Source organism: Lacerta agilis, chromosome 15 (genome assembly GCF_009819535.1).
Source record: "Lacerta agilis isolate rLacAgi1 chromosome 15, rLacAgi1.pri, whole genome shotgun sequence".
In the NCBI taxonomy this organism is placed as follows: Eukaryota; Metazoa; Chordata; class Lepidosauria; order Squamata; family Lacertidae; genus Lacerta; species Lacerta agilis.
The window spans coordinates 39,268,183-39,282,794 of NC_046326.1; the positions used below are offsets into that span (position 1 = coordinate 39,268,183).

A 14,612-nucleotide genomic window follows, 5' to 3' on the forward strand; every position below is an offset into this window, starting at 1 on the left:
GAGGATTGTAGGTTCCCCATCCCTGATGTAGACATTCCCATCCTCTACAGCACAGAGCAGAAACTGGAGGCCCCAGGACCAAATCAAGCCCTCTTAATACCAGTCCCCACTTCTCAGTTAAAAAAATCACAGACCAGAGGAATGTGTGGAGAAGCAGTTTACCAGTGGCTACAGCAACCGGACTTAGCTGGGTCCATTTTAGAGGCAGCAGCTGAGCACAGTTAGTTACTGACTGATGCTATGCAACACACATGTTCATGCAGCATGATACATTATCACCACAAGCTAGCACAGAAAGAACTACCGGTAAGTACAGCTGGTATCTTGTGTCCTTAGCTAATAGACTTTGCAGAAACATTTGAGATAGATTTCTTTCAAGATTTAAAAAGGTCCACAGTTCCCATTTGTAAAAGGGATTTAGTTGTTTAAGACCGCCAGTTGTGTCTTTAGTCTTAAAAAAATTCAGAGCTAACAAGAAAATTAGTGCAACAGCACCTCAGAAAGCAGAAGAATATAAACTACAACACTTCAGGGAAAGGTATATTTAACCAGGCTGTTTAAAATTAATCTATTTGTTTACACTCCATTATCTTCAATGACTAATGAGCATTTCAGAAAACAAAAGGTCTTGACTAAGGATTCAGACACTCTTCTCTTCAATTAAGTTGTAAGAGACTTAATGCATATGCTCCAAGGCATCCTTGGCAATCTTCAAACAAAACCCTGCAAAGTAACTCATTCTTAGCTGTCCTTAAGTAAACAAAAGCCTGGAAAATTCAGCACATGCATCAGGAACTTCAAATCCACTTGTACAGCTGCTGCCACCTCCACATACACACTAGAGTTGACTGAAAGGAACAATTTAATAAAGAAAGATCATGTTGGTACTGCCTGCATAATAAATAGACTTAACATGGGAAACCTAGATGTACCAGGGGCAAAGGTTTAACTATCTTCTCAAGACCATTTCACATATTACAAAGATGTTGGTTACCAAACATACTCTCTACCAAGGGGCAGCAGACATTCACAACTACAGAGCAATACACAGTTCCTTTTAGATGCTTCACACTTTACATGGCTGGGGGAAGCTTTACTCATTATGTTTTTGAAGTAAATTAAAATAGTCATCAATAATAACAAATCATATTCAGTAGGCATCTAATAACATAACCAAACTGGAGCAAGCCCCTATCTGTGGACATATATATAGTAGAAACTTAATTGATGCTCTTTTAATATGGCTAACATGGCTTCCCACAAAGAATCCTGTGGATTGCAATTAACAGAGGATGCTGAGACCTCTTCACTAGACCTCCTCACCCTAACTCTGGCCTTGTGCAAGTAACATTCCCAAAGAAGCAGGAATGATTGTCGTATCAGTATAATGATTATTATATCAATTTAATGGTGCAATTCTATATATGCTTACCTAGAACAGTGTTTTTCAACCTTTTTTGGGCAAAGGCACACTTGTTTCATGAAAAAAATCACGAGGCACACCACCATTAGAAAATGTTAAAAAAATTAACTCTGTGCCTATATTGACTATATATAAAGTAATTTTCCCACGGCACACCAGGCAACATCTCGCGGCACACTAGTGTGCCGCGGAACAGTGGTTGAAAGACACTGACCTAGAAGACAGCTACACTCAATTCAATGGGGAAGGATTACAGCACAATGACAGAGCACATGCTTTGAATGTAGAAGGTCCTACGTTCAATCCAGTTAAAAAGGACCAGATAGCAGATGAGAGGAAAGACTCGTCTTTGGCCAAGACCCTGGAGAGCTGCTCCCAGACAGAGTATACATTACTGGGCTAAATGGACAAACGGTCTGATCTCATACAAAACAACTCCCTGTGCTTCTATGTAACAGAACATTCATTCTCAATTGTGCATGTATAGGACTGCTGCTTGTTACATACATGTGCTCATGGTATCAGTTCCCTATCTATAAAATGGCAACAGGGACTTCCCTACAGAGGTGAATGAGAAACGTTAGAAAGTGAGGATCATAAATCACTGTGTACACCAAGTGTGTTGATGGGAAAATCAAAACAAAAGGGCTTTGTTCTCAAATCTGAAATGTAATCCCCTGGAAATGGAAATGTGCATACAAGAACTAGAAATGTTTTGTTTTTGAAAGTGGAATTAAAAACATCCTGAATGGAGGGGAGGGAGAATCACCAGCCAAGGTGTCTTAAACACTTACAACTTTAAAAAAAGTAACACTATTTTTGTTCCAGTTGTTTACTCGTTTTCACAGAAGTGAAGAAATACAGAAAAAAGAGTTTTGTGTGAGTGCTACGACCAGAACTCAAGTCTCCTTTACCTATGTCAAGGGGTCTCCTAACAAGTGATGAAACTCCACATATATACACAGAGAGACAGAGAAAACACTAATTTCTTTCTCTCACTCACACACATCTTTCTTGCTAGGTGGCATGGCAGAGGGATCACAAGTACCAGTACTACAAAGGAAGGATTTTGGTTATCTACAATTAGCATTCAGAGATCTAAAAATAGAGAGATTAAAAAAATGGCATTTCCACACCCTCTCAATAAAGCATCTCAGTAAATGGTACAAATCCTATATTTACAGAACTAACACAAAAAATAGAAGAAAAATCAAAGCTATATGGGGGAGCCGAATTTTAGTCAGTCCCAAATCACTTTCACCCACACAGCTCATGGAGCTATTGCTCCATCCAATGACAGCTTGAAACAGAAACCTTGATTTCTCCTCTCTCTCTCTCTCACCTACCAAAAGCAGGAGAAGATGGCATATTTAATTAGGAAATTAAGCTCAGTAGGCAAGTGGTAAGATTCAACAGCACTCATTTCCTTGCAATTGCAGCAGGTAATGTACCTAATTTGTGTTTGGGTTGCAATGCTGCCTATTTGACCAAATTCTTAAAAGCCATGCTAGTTCCCCAAGCACACGCACACACTGGGCAAGCGGTTTGACATCTATCATGGAAAGAGATATTACATGAAACCCCACTTCTAAATCAAAGACACCAGAAAATAGGAGTGTGTTCAAATCACCAGTCAAACGTAAAATCTACTGTTTTATGTGTTGCGTTGGGTACTTCCCTTCTGTGCCATTCACATGCTACAGCTCTCAACTGTCACGTCAATAATGGTTTATCACTTATAGTATTAAACTCCAGGGGGGGGGGTACCCCAAACACTGACAAAAGCAGAGAAATCACTGCATAGTCAAGATGTTGTCCTTACGTCAGGGGCAGTCTGTGCTGGATCTTCCAGCACTAGCTCAGAACACTTCCAGCACTCATTTTCAGCTGGGCGTGTGCCAGTTCTTATGCAGCTGCATCAAACAACTTTCACAGTTTAGCTCAGACAACCGAAAATAAAAACTGAGCAGACTTATCACCACTTATCCCCTTCAGGGTAAAAAAAAAAAAATAAGCAAACGAACAAGCAAAAACCCCAGCAAAGCTGGCAAGACCCAAAGTCACAATTCAAATTATGAGCAATGAAGCTGCTGCATTCAAATAATTAGGGAGGTTACCTAGCTCTTTTGAGAAAGCTGCAAATCTAAGAGGCAGGTGATACCTCGGTAAGGCATGATAGAACTGTTTTTGAAGAGAAACAGCCTAAAAAATCATTAAAATTGGGACACATAGCCCCAAAGGAATCCACTCTGTGCTACCAGACAGGCATTCACAGGAGATCATCAGAATGAAAACAAGATCATAAGAATATACGAGCCCTGCTGGATCAGAAGGGAAAAAATGCCTATCAAGTTCAGCATTCTGTTCTCACTGTGGCCAAGCAGAGCACAGCAGTATTCTCCTGCTTGTAATCTCAGTAGCAAGTATTCAGTTATTAGTGTGCCGGCAACTCACATCAAGCGTACTATATTTACCGATATTTTCTACATCTAAGCGAGGGCAGAATCACACACACAAGACGAGGTTCACTTTTTAGCAGACTTAGCTTATTCACCATGGGTGACACTCAGTGTTAGTCATACTCATTGAAATCAATGGTCTGCTCTCTGTATTACATAGCTGGATATCACCTAATGGGTATAATCCAAATTAAAGTACTTTGAAGTCCCAATAATTTCAATGGGAGAGATTAAAGCAGCTGCTAAATACTTCTACTGACGGCAATGGAGCACAGAAGTGCTTCTGAGCAGGTGTGTGCAGCAACTGAACTTCCAACATTCACTGTCTTATTAGCATCGCTGCAAATTCTTTAATTGGGTCTTCCCTATCTTTTTTATTATTTAAAAAATCCAAGCAGTGTGTCATATCAAGAGAAGAAATACAGATTATCACTCAGTAGCTATCACATATTTCTGCAATCAAGAAGCTGAATTTTGGTTGCCTGTTTCAATTTTGAAACCGTTTTGCTTAACAAAATAAGGAACAATGAGAAACACACAGTAGCCGCCAGGAAAAAAAGCATAAAAGTTCTTACATTTTCTTAAATTAAAAAAGAGAGATGACTGTAGAGTTATTGAATAAAGAAGTTCCAGAAATGAGCTCCTGCCTTGCATGCAGGAGGTTCCGATGTTCAATCCCTAGCACCTCCACTAGCTGTACCGGTGCCAGTCAGTACAAACCTAGCAATCCACAGGCAGCCTACAGACCAGCTGCAGAGCAGTCAATAATATATGTGCTTGGACTGCACTTGATTTTTTCCTGAAAAAATCAAGGGCATTTTAACCAGGGCTGGATTTAGCAAACAAGCTCACACTAGCCTAAACCTGCAATTTCCATAATACAGACTAGTGCAGTCTGCTCATTTCCCCCTCAAAAATTGCCAGTTAAAGGAGCCCTTCTCCATGACCTCATCTGGCCTAAGGCCCATGGCTTTCATAATACAGTACTGGTTGTGATTATGATGTCAGCACTGAAGGGGAAAATGGCTTATCAAGTAGTTTGCTGAGACCTGCATTAATTTTTACGTGCACTGAGCAAGACAGACCAGTAGTCTGATTTGGTATACACAACACATCCAAACTGCAACATGGAAACAAAGCTTAAGGAGAAGCATGTCCTTCTACACAAAATATTAAAATGTTACCTAGGAAATAGTTAACAGAGATAAATAAGCATGATTTTTTCATAACATAGTTTTTATATGTTTGACGAATTATTTTAAGAAATGTAGTGAAAGATGAAAAGCAATGGCCTTGTGACCACGGGAAACCCGGAAGTACCGGAACAGGTTACTTCTGGGTTTCGCTGCTCGCGCCTGCGCAGAAGCGCCAAATTGCACCTGCGCGGACGCGGCGCTTCAAGATGCGAACGCTGCGGGTTGCAGACGTGCCTCTGTCACGGATTACATCACATGCAGTAGATGTCCCTAAATCACCAAAGATTTGAGACTCCTTGGCTACCCTCATCTTGTTTATTTAGGGCTGTCCTGAATTTCCTGGACATAGGTGGGATTTGCCCTCCAACAATGGCGTCTGGGTGCAATTTTCTAGCACCCCCGGGAAAAAAAGCTCAACAACTTTATCACTTTTTAAAATATGGAAACCCTAGTTTAGTCAGCTAGTCAAAGTCATTTACCATGGTGTGGCACAGTCACATGTTGACAGCTTCCAGGAGTCACAAGTGAGAGCAGAGTGCAGGGCTGCTTATGCAATAATAGGGTAATAATGTTAAGATATAATGGAAGCTGGAAGAAGTATGGAATCTGGGGTGCCTTAGTTAACCCCACTACCACAATATTATATATGCTTCCTTCAATTTATAATTTGCAGCTTCATTTCATAAGAGAAATAGACATTACATGAATGTGCAGAAGTATTGTCCTATCTGCATAAAACACATACTCTAGGTATGCATAGGCAAGTTGTGCTAACAAGCTTCATTTACAAAACAAGCAAGCAAATGTACTCACACAGCTCACCTCTAATTCCATCACAACCAAATGCTCCCAACAGAGCTCAATTTCTAAAATGCATTGTTGCATAACTCAAGTGACATAATGGGTATCATAAGAGCTAAATAAAACAGTTTCAATGTTGTAATTCACTTCTTTCAAATGACTATACCTAGGAAGTATGACAAGATATATATCATGCATACCTCTTTGAGCATGTTAAACATTTAGTAGGTTCTCAGTGCCTAAAACTATGAAATGGAAATGCATGCTTTTCGACTGCCATGCCTTAAAATATTCAAAAAATTTCAATAAAAATCATTTCAAAGTAAAAATTGGAATTTTATAACATTTAAGCAACATTAAATGTGTTCCCTCTGCCCCACCAAATAGTTACCGGTAACTACTTTTAGTAAGCAATCAATATTATCCAGTTGGCAGAAAACCAATAATAAATTTCATGGTGCTTGGGGAAGTAATTAAGAATTTCACAAAATCTTACAGAAACAATAGGGATGCAAGTTTTATTACAAGGCAATAACTTTAGTTGAGTTATTGGGAATTTATGGGGGACACTCAAGAGCAATTATAGATCATTACAGAGGAATCTGCATCTTAACCTATTTCATATTCAATGTCAGATTTTTCACAATATAACCATTACAGATGGGGGGTATTCATACTATTTTAGAATGCTTTTATTATTGGAATAAGCAAGATAAAATATGTGATCTTCTGGCCAATGGAAATACAGTAGTAGTAGAAGAAGAAGAAATAATTAGCTAATATTTAGGGGCTAGAAAAGGTGCCCTAAACATAGCCTGTTTCTTCCCCCCCCCTGACTGTATTACCATGCCCAGTGGGGTCACCACCCAGTGGTTCTAAAAGACAATTGAACTTTGGAACATGGAATATACGGACTTTGTTGGATAACACAGATAATGAGCGTCCCAAAGGTAGAACTGCCATCATTGCAAGAGAGCTGCGACGTTTTAACATCAATATTGCAGTGCTTCAAGAAACTCGAAGAGCAGGAGAGGGACAACTGAAGGAAGAAAAAGGAGGCTACACATTCTTCTGCAAAGGTCTACCTGAACAAGAACGTTGAATACATGGAGTAGACTTTGCTATCAAAAATGATCTTGTGAAGCTCTTGTCAGAAGTCCCTACTGGCATTAGAGACTTTCAACCCTTCAAATAAAACTTGCCCAAAACCAGCAGGCAACTATTTTAAGTGCTTATGCACCAACACTGGATGCCGATGAAGGCATATAAAAAAAAAATTATTCTCAGCTGGATGCCTGAGGAGAATAAAATTATCCTCCTGGATGATTTTAACGTAAGAGTTGGGCGAGATTTCTGTGGCCTTGGACTATTGGGAAAGAAGGAATTGGCAACAGCAACCAGAATGGAATTTACTTTTGATTATACATGCAGCGCACAATCTTGTTATTACCAACATACTCTTTTGACAAAATATAAAATTAAAACATCATGGAAGCACCCTCGGTCGAACCACTGGGACCTCTTAGACTATGTAATTCTCCGAGCTGAAGAGCGACCTGATGTGCTCCTTACCAGAACTATGATGGATGCTGATGAATGCTGGACAGATCACCGATTAATATGTTCCATGATAGCTATCAAGATTATACCTCAACGCAGGCTTCAAGGGAAACAAACCAAGGTGCAAAATGAACACTCAAGCCCTTCAAGATCCTGTTAAGCGGAATTGTCTCCAATCGACTCTTAAGGACCACCTGCTTTTTGGAGTTCCCTGATAACACTGAGGAACACTGGACCAAGCTAAAAACATCCATTATTGCAGCCTGTGAACAAACTACTGGATACCAAACCAAGAAACACCAGGACTGGTTTGATGAGAATGATAGTGAGATTGAATGCATTATTGACAAGAAAAGGAAGGCTTTCAGAACTGGCAAAGAGATAGAAACTGTGCCACTAACAAAAAAGAACTAAAGAGCCAGAGAACTGAAGAACACCTGGTAGATAAAAAAAGCTCAAGAGATCATGCACTTAGCTGACACTCATGATGCACAGAGTTTCTTTAAAGTCACAAAGACCATATACGAGCCAATAAATCATGGTATATGCCCCCTACGCTTAACAGACAGTACCACACTTCTAAAAGATAGCTATTGCATTGGAAAGAACATTACCAGCATCTCATTAACCACACAACTCCCCTGTAGCTGCCAAGGTCCTCTCACAAATTCCGCAAAAACAAATTAGAGATGAGCTTGCAGTATGGCCAAATTTGGGAGAATTGAGTACCGCTATTAACCAAATGAAAAACAACAAAGCCAGTGGACCTGATGGGATACCTGCCAAAGTCTTCAAAGTGGGCAGAATTGAACTTACACAACAACTTCCCAAGCTCATCAAAAAAATCTGGGAGAGAAAATCCCAGCAGACATTAGGGGTGCCAAAATTATCAGTATCTTTTTTAAAAAGCTGATAGAACGGATTGCGGAGGAAACTATTGAGGTATCTCTTTATTGGCTGCGGCCGGCAAAATTATTGCAAGGATCTTAGCAAACCATCTCCTAACTATATCCAAGGCTACCTTTCCTGAATCCCAAAAATGGTTTTTGACCTTCTAGGGGGACAGTGGACATGATTTTCACTGCTCAACAGCTTCAAGAAAAATGAGGGGGCAAACTAATGCCAGTGTACTGGAAGGAGCAAAGATCATCAGTGTCGAAGCAATGATTCTTCAACATCAACTTCACTGGACTGGTCATGTTGTTCGGATGCCTGAACAAAGCAACTACTCTATTCCAAACTTAAAAATGGAAAGTGTAATGCTGGTGGTCGACAAAGGAGGTTTAAAAACTCTCTCAAGGCAAATCTAAAAAAAGAAACAAAATAGAAAATTCTTTCCAGTAGCACGTTAGAGACCAACTGACTTTGTTCTTGGTATGAGCTTTTGTGTGCATGCGCACTTCTTCAGATACACTGAAACAGGAGTCACCAGATCCTTAAATATAGTGAGGGAGTGGGGAGGGGTATTATTCAGAAGGGTGGTGGGAATGGGTGATCAGCTTTCGACTAAAAAAAGAAAATGTAGGATAAACACCAACAATTGGAAAACACCTGCCTGCAAGAGCTCCAATTAGAGAACAGCCTTTACCATAGTGTCATGGACTTTGAAAACACTCAGGATGAAAGCGAGAAACGAGCTAAAAGGAAGACTTGTTTGGCAAACCCTCACCATGATCAACTCCTGCCCGGAAAGCTATGTCTCCACTATGGAAGGATGTGTGGATCAAGAATTGGCCTCCACAGTCACCTACGGACACACCACTAAGACCATGTTAATGGAAAACAATCTTGCTCGGCTACGAGTGATAGCCATAGAAGATGTTAACTAATCTTATCAGTATAAAAAAGTTCCAAAACAGGCCAGTTACAGGTAGGTAGCCCTTTAACAAATTGTTCTTTTGTTTACTTTTTAAAAAGATGGGAACAAGATTATACTCTGGGCATTACACACCAGCCAGATAATTAACTGATCATGTGGAGAAGCCCGCCATGTCTCCTAGTCATGATACACACCACTTCACAGCATGGTCTTTCAAACTATTTTACATAAGGTACTTTACACCCTCAAGGCTGAACAATATTAATAATTTTAATCTGGGTTGCTGGAAATGTGGTACTGTAAATGCTGTATTTATGTGTTGCTGGTGGATATGTACCAGGGTTAAATTGATTTGGACAAATAAAATAAGCAAGTTAGAAGATTCAATACTTCTAAATGCTTTGATATATTTTTTTGGTGGGCTACAAATTGAAACTTCAAAAGATGTCAGACCTAAGAAAATTAATTTGGCTTTAATATATACTGGGGAAAGTCTGGATAATAAATTTTTATGTTTGATAGCCAACAGTGAGGGAAAGTTACAGTTAAGTGTATCTGGATGTCAGGGAACTGTCCCCGGCGCAGCGCAAGGTGATAGAAGGGCTCTCGGGATGCTACAGAGAGCCCCGGCCCCACCTGACCAGCAGCACCTCCTCTGGCAGCAGAGGGAGCAGCGAGGCTTCCAGCAGGGAGGGCATGGGTTTCAGGGGATGGGAGGGTCGAGGCTCTGAGGATGCTGGAGAGACCCTGCACGCCGCAATTTCCATCGCCCCAAAGGCGTCGACTCGAGGGGTGAAATGAAAGGATGGAAGTTGGGGTTTTCATATACCGAAACTCTTTTGTTGGGGTCAGAACCGGAAGGGGCCATTCCCAGATTCTGCCGATGTTTGATACAGACATGAACTTGTTAGCTCTGCACTGTACATAGTATGCACAATAAAACTACTAAAGGAAAAGTTGGAGTTTTGCCTGGTTACTCATGAGCAACTAACCAAGGACCTTACACTGGAGGACTGCAGATTCCCCATCCCTGTTTCAACAGTGAGGGAGAACACTTTCAGAACACCGACCCCATGGTGTTTTGAAAGCAATTCCTGGGCAGCTTTCTTTAAAACACACACACACACACACACACACACAAACACACACACACACACAGAGAGAGAGAGAGAGAGAGAGAGAGAGAGAGAGAGAGAGAGAGAGAGAGAAATTTGCAATTTACAATGGCATTTTGTTTCTATAATGGAGAAAATATCAGTTTAAAAAACAAAACTACAAAGTGCTACAGAACACTTATCTCTACTCTTATAGATCAGATAGCCTTCATGTAACCATGCTACTTTGTTACAGAATTTAAACAGATTTATATTCCATAGGCTAAATGCACATTTTCTTTTTTTCTTTTTTTAAATCCATTCTGCTAATAGCCAAACATAGTTTTCCACTTGTGATTGTGTATTTATTCAAATACTTGTTAAACAGTTTGAGTGCCTTTAACTAGCTTAGCCTAATTTGACAGTCTGCAGTCAACAGCTCTATTCTCAGATTAAATGCCGTAATTTTAAGGATTACCCAATGCTCTTGAGCAGCACACTGAAAAGCCTCATGAATTATCAATTTGTCAACTGCAGGAAATAAAAAGGAGTGTATTTCAACATGGAGAGATGAGCTACTTGCTGTATTTCTAATAAAACTCTAGGTGTAGCCCTTTTTTCTATTGGAATGTATTTATGTAAAATCTGCATCTCTCACAGAGGTTGCCTGCTGAAGGATTCTGCCCACCCCTGCCCCTAATAACAGTGACATCATTGTTATGGTAGATTCCCATAATAACCTTTGTAGTCACATGACTCCTACAGTCATCATGTGGTAGAGACAGGCATGATAAAAGAAATCCTTTTTTCTTTCACTACTCTCCCTTCACCTTCTTGCAGAAAGGGTATGATCTCCAACTTTATATGGGCATGGGGGTAACACAGTGCACTGGCCAAGCCCAGCTCATGGCTCTCTACAACAGGGGTCACCAAACGTTTTCAGCAGGGGGCCAGTCCACTGTCCCTCAGACCTTGTGGGGGGGCGGACTATATTTTGAAAATATATATATATATGAACAAATTCCTATGCCCCACAAATAACCCAGAGATGCATTTTAAATAGAAGGACACATTCTACTCATGTAAATATACGCTGATTCCCAGGCTGTCCGCAGGCAGGATTTAGAGGGCGATTGGGCTGCATCCAGCCCCCGGGCCTTAGGTTGCCTACTCATGCTCTACAACAGGCATGTCCAACAGGTAGATTGTGATCTACCTGTAGATCACTGGACGTCTGTGGTAGATCACAGGTAGATCACTGGCTCCCCCAAAGAAGCTTAACAACTTCCAACTTTTACCTGAACCCCAAAAACGGGGCTCTCCTCCTCCCTAAAAAAGCTCAAGAACTTTGACCTGAACCCCCCAAAAGTGGGTAGATAACTGCCAGTTTTTAACTCTGTGAGTAGAGCGCTGTCTCTTGGGAGTTGGCCACCCCTGCTCTACAACATTACTTCCTACAAGCAGTTGCAGGTGGTGGTGGTGAAGAGACTTCATAGTTCTAAACAGTTCTAGTGTCAGGTGCATGGGTTTATTATTTCGGGTAGGGGGGAGAGAGAGAAACAGCAGTCAATGTACTGATCTCACAAGGCCATGCTTTCACAAGAGAAAAAAGCTCACTAGGAAATCATGATAAGAAAACTGCACTTTGCACAAGTGTTTCACCTCTGTAATCATACCATGCTGGGAAAAGCATATAGGATTAAATTCGGTCATTTCCTTACATACTGACTTTTTGTCGTGTGAATGGCTATCACACATTAGATAACTACACCAGAGCAGCAGTAAGTCACACAAATGGAATCTGGCTCTTATTCTTGTTGAGTTCAGGGCATGATTCTTAACCTTCAGAGCTTGGTTTGAAGGCTAACAATACATTACAAGCAATCAAGTGTTAGAAACAGATATGAAAGCTAGGAGCTAAATGGCACCTCAAACCGAGATTATGAGCACAACAATAGAATGTCTAGGCACACTTTTTTTAATAAGAATACAAAGCTGAAAATGAATGAACTGCAGCCAAAATCTTATATTCATTTTTCACAAGGTCTAGTATCTGAAGACTGCAAAAAACAAAGCCATGCTTCCCCTGCCCACCCCCATAATATTCTTAAGAGGGTCTCTTTTCCAGTCTTCAGAGAGTGGCTGGAAGTGGGAAGGCAGAAAAAGGTAGGAAAAGGTCCCCCTTTCCTTCTACTCTGCAGTTTTAATCTGAAATCTTAGGCGCAGTACTGCAGCCAGAGCTCAGAAACTGCTCGCGCAAATGAAATTCCCTGTCACAAAATGCACCTAGAACAATGGGAATTTAGAACACTGCACGCAATATATTGCAATTATGAGGTCTTTTTTCACATTTTCTTCCTATTAGGGCTACAGGCAGGCAAAATCTATTCTTAATCTTTGTATTAAGGATATTAATGCACAGTACTCTATGGGTGCATTTCATAAAACATGCTCTCTAATTCATCTTTGTTTGTCTATTGACTTTAAGGGTCATGCCAATTACCTGAATAACTTGACTCTTACCAAATATCAGCTTATCTTTTATAGGGTTAGGTTTAATTGATTGTCTTCCATTGTATAGGATAGTTGTTTGGGGGGTATTCCCTGTAATGAAAAGCTTTGCCCTTGTGGGAACAGATCAACAGAAACATATCTGTATTTTTTCTGAATACAACTTTTATAGAAATGAGAACAATGTGACTCTTTGCTTCTGTCTCATTAAAATACCCAGGAAGAGTGGTATTTGGCTTACCGTATATACGTGAGTATAAGCCGACGCAAATATAAGCCGAGGCACCTAATTTGACCACAAAAAACTGGGAAAACTTATTGACTTAAGTATAAGCCGAGGGTGGGAAATGCAGCAGCTACTGGTAAATTTCAAAAATAAAAATAAATACCAATAAAAGGCTTGGAAAGAAAGGGTCTCTTACAGGGAGGGCTCAGGGGGTAAGGGGGCATATTGTGGGTACATTTCAGGGGGCAAGGGGAATATTCTGGAATGGATTAAGGGGGAAGGGGGCAGATTCTGGGAAGGTTTCAGGGTGGGTGGGGCATATTTAGGGAGGGCATGAGAGGCAAGGGGGCATATTCTGGGAAAGTTTCAGGGTGGGCAGTTTCTAGGGTGGGCAGAGCTGGGATGGGCAGGGGTTAAGAGGGAAGGCTTGGAAAGAAAGGGTCTCTTTACAGGGAGGGCTCAGGGGGAGGGGGCATATTCAGGGAGGAATTAAGGGGGGAGATTCTGGAATGGATTAAGGGGGAAGGGGGTTGATTTTGGGAATGTTTCAGGGGTGGTTGGGGCATATTTAGGGAGGGCATCAAGGGCAAGGGGGCATATTCTGGGAAAGTTTCAGGGTGGGCAGTTTCTAGGGTGGGCAGAGCTGGGATGGGGGAAGGGGTTAAGAGGGAAGGCTTGGAAAGAAAGGGTCTCTTTACAGGGAGGGCTCAGGGGGAGGGGGCATATTCAGGGAGGAATTAAGGGAGCAGATTCTGGGAAGGTTTCAGGGGTTGATAGTTTCAGGGTGGGCAGTTTCTATGGTGGACTGAGCTGGGATGGGATGGGGGCAAAAGCAACAGGCTCTCTGGGGCTGAGCCGGCTCGCGCGCCTGCTCGTCCTCGTCCTCCTCCTGCTCCCGCTGCCCCTGTCGCTACCTCTGTTCCCCTTGGGGAGAAGGGACGGGAGGAGGAGGAGGAGGCGATCCTCGCACAGAGCAGTGACTGCTCTGTGCAAGGCATCGGAGAGGAAAAACATCGAGGAGCATTTTCTCCCCACTTTTCCCTCCCCGATGCCTTCCGCAGAGCAGGCACAGGATCATAGAGTCTCAGCGCAGTTTCTACAGTGGGCAGAGCTGGGATGGGCAGGGGTAGAGCAGGCACAGGATCATAGAGTCTCAGCGCAGTTTCTACAGTGGGCAGAGCTGGGATGGGCAGGGGTAGAGCAGGCACAGGATCATAGAGTCTCAGCGCAGTTTCTACAGTGGGCAGAGCTGGGATGGGCAGGGGTTAAGAGGGAAGGCTTGGAAAGAAAGGTCTCTTTACAGGGAGGGCTCAGGGGGAGGGGGCATATTCAGGGAGGAATTAAGGGGGGGAAGTTTCTGGGAAGGTTTCAGGGGTGGGTAGTTTCAGGGTGGGCAGTTTCTATGGTGGACTGAGCTGGGATGGGATGGGGGCAAAAGCAACAGGCTCTCTGGGGCTGAGCCGGCTCGCGCGCCTGCTCGATACTTGTCCTCCTCCTGCTCCCGCTGCCCCGTCGCTACCTCT

The 14,612-nt window shown here is 41.9% G+C and overlaps 1 protein-coding gene across 1 annotated transcript in view; it reads right to left on the bottom strand.

Moving 5' to 3' along the window:
- The window catches only part of MED13 (mediator complex subunit 13), a 99,438-nt gene that overhangs the window by 43,836 nt on the left and 40,990 nt on the right, over positions 1-14,612 (bottom strand). The window lies entirely within an intron of this gene.